This window comes from Sinocyclocheilus anshuiensis, unplaced genomic scaffold, assembly GCF_001515605.1.
Source record: "Sinocyclocheilus anshuiensis isolate Anshui unplaced genomic scaffold, SAMN03320099.WGS_v1.1 scaffold623, whole genome shotgun sequence".
NCBI classification, from domain to species: domain Eukaryota; kingdom Metazoa; phylum Chordata; class Actinopteri; order Cypriniformes; family Cyprinidae; genus Sinocyclocheilus; species Sinocyclocheilus anshuiensis.
In genome coordinates, this window is record NW_015548226.1 from 363917 (window position 1) to 366768 (window position 2852).

Genomic DNA, 2852 nt, shown 5'->3' on the forward strand with positions numbered 1-2852 from the left:
TACAAAAGATTTCTATTTCAAATAAATGCAGTTCTTTTGAACTTTATTCATCAAAGAATTGTGAAAAAACTCAAAAACAAGAAGCAGCAATTGTTGTCAACATTGATCATAATAAGAGATGTTTCTTGTGCATCAAATCAGCATATTAGAATGATTTCTGAAGGATTACATGCCACTGAACACTAGAGTAATGATGCTGAAAATACAGCTTTGCCATTACATGAATATTAGTGTTGGGCGATATGGTCATTTTTCAAATGGTCATATGGCCAGCCCGTGAGATTGCCGATACACGATATTGTCGTGCGTGCGTGGGTGGGGGCAAGAGAGAGCCTATGAAAGCACCAATAATCGAAATAATATACTTCAAACATACTGATAAACTAACATGTTAAATATAAAAAAATTAAAAATAATTAAAACAGCTATTTCATATATATTCGGATACAACAGTCATACATCGCTATTAGGACCGCAAGTCCTGTGACAAGTTTGCCGCATCAGTGCACGGAAGTTATCAGTCTAAAAGGTCTTCAGTCAACGGTGAAAATCAAAAGTAGATTTATTTTAAAGACCAACAGTTTAACACTGAATATTGGACATAAACGAGCATGTTAAATATAAAAGTATTTAAAACAGGCAAGTTCATATATTTGGAGTAAAGTTAAATTGAACGGATAAATCAGTCATACAGCGGCTCAAGCCCCGTTCACACTGCCATTGACTTCTTCGCTGTATGTCGCTAAACTCTGTGCTGTAAAGACGCTTGTGGGCGTTCCTACTGCGGTCACTCTAATGTTATTGGTAGACTGCACGTCTGGACATATCTGGACATATAAAATGCAATCACAAACTGTATATTGCGGGTAAAACTAAGATATCATTCTAATATGACTAGGAATTAGACTTAAAAGAAATAAAAGCACCATTCTGCTGTTGGAGAGTGTCGTTATATAAACTACAGCAGGGCTCGAGCATTAAATCATTAACCGGTGCTAAACTGCTCACTGCATCATGTAATTAACAACTCGAACCATCAATGTATGAATCAAACTCACTTAGACAGCCAACGGTTTCTTTCCTATGCATTATTTTTATATCCATGCATGTGGTTACAGTAAAATCATATAAAACAGTGAAATCGCTCAGGTGCATCCCTAGTTCTGGAACAGTGTTGTAAATACAGCTTGATCACTGATTTCTAGTCGTGTCCATTTTTGGAAAGCCAAACAAAGTAGTTTCGCTTTCACAACGAAACACAGCGTCACACACGGCAGCCTAGCGTGAGTGGCGGGAGACTTTAGTCTTCTTTAGTCTTCTTATGCACCAAGAGCTTGTAACACTCCAAAGAGAAAGGAAAAATTGAAATCGCATCATATGACCCCTTTAACTTTTGTGCTTGACTCGCATCGCTTGACACGCACACTGTCGCCAACGGTCACTGTCGCCGGAAGTCGCCAGCTCTCCATTGAAAATGAATGGGAGCATGTCGCTTTGTTGCGCTGGCAGTGTGAACGGGGCTTAAGCTGTCACCACACACATTATAGAACTTTTTGAATTCTCCCTTCAAGGCAAAATATTCTAGATCAATGGTAAAATGTATTTATTTATTTTAAATTAGTGCACAAGATTATTTGGAGTTATAAGGCCTTTTTTCACTGGGTTGACTACCAATAGCTGGCATAATGGACCATTTGTCCATTATAGATTTTATCAAGGTTTGCTATTCAATAATATAGATTAAGGTGTAAATATTTAATTAGAACAAATGTTCAAAAAGTGTCAAACTATGAGAGAGATTTTATTAAAAGCCTACTTGTTCAAAGTAAATCCCAAAGACAAAACAACAACAAAAGATAAATTCATATAGGGCTGCTCCCTGATAGTCGAAGAGAGCAGGCTTAGTTGATCAAAATTTTATTAGTCGCTCAGGGAAAAAAGAATCACAGAAAGTGGTGAAGTCACGTAGTCTGTTACAGAGAGATTATTAACAGCTGGTCTGTGTGGTAATTACAGTACATCAGTCAGGACATGCAAATGTTTACTTTGTTCATCGACCTCAAATGTGGCTAATCATCTGAAACATGTAAGTAGTAGTATCATTAAACAAGAATGAAATGCATTCTAAAATAACTGTGGCATTAAACTCAGTTAGAAAACTCAAACATCTTCCTTTCATCTGCAGCTTCTGCTTGGCCAATAGCTGAAACATACAGCGTAAACTGTTGTTTGAAAGTCCGCCAATTTGCGTCAACATTTCCACACAACTTCAAAGAGCCAGGTGGTTTAATTGCATCCATGGCGTTCTTCAAACCCCACTCCTGGTACCATGTATTATTCAATAACCAGACAAGAAACCAATATAAAGTGTTATTACCGGTGCTGGTGTCTTTATTCCACGTGGAACATTCATCATATACAAATTACCACATTTCTCCTTAGCAAATGCACTTAACTTTATACAATCCATTACTGCCACCTAGTGGACTAAACATCCCACTCATTACAGTGAGGGCTCGGTTAAAATATTGCACATATATAGGCCGTTCAGATTACTTGTAAAAATGCAATGAAATACCTTATATCAGCAGACGATGTACGTCTGTTTGTGGTTGGAGATTCCTTCACCGGCTACAGGCTCTAATCCTCATTTGCACGAGTGTGAAATGTGGTGCTGAAGTGAAATAGCGGGGTAATTTGATAATACAGCCCTCTACGAACACCTTGGCAACTGAATCGCCATTGGCTAGTAAATTTTTTTTGTTTACTCGCCAGACTGATAAATAAATAAATAAATAAATATATATATATATATATACAGGTGCATCTCAATAAATTAGAATGTCGTGGAA

The 2852-nt window shown here is 37.3% G+C and overlaps 1 protein-coding gene across 1 annotated transcript in view; it reads right to left on the reverse strand.

Moving 5' to 3' along the window:
- LOC107654381 (nuclear ubiquitous casein and cyclin-dependent kinase substrate 1-like) overlaps positions 1 to 2852 on the reverse strand; it is an 11052-nt gene that overhangs the window by 460 nt on the left and 7740 nt on the right. The window lies entirely within an intron of this gene.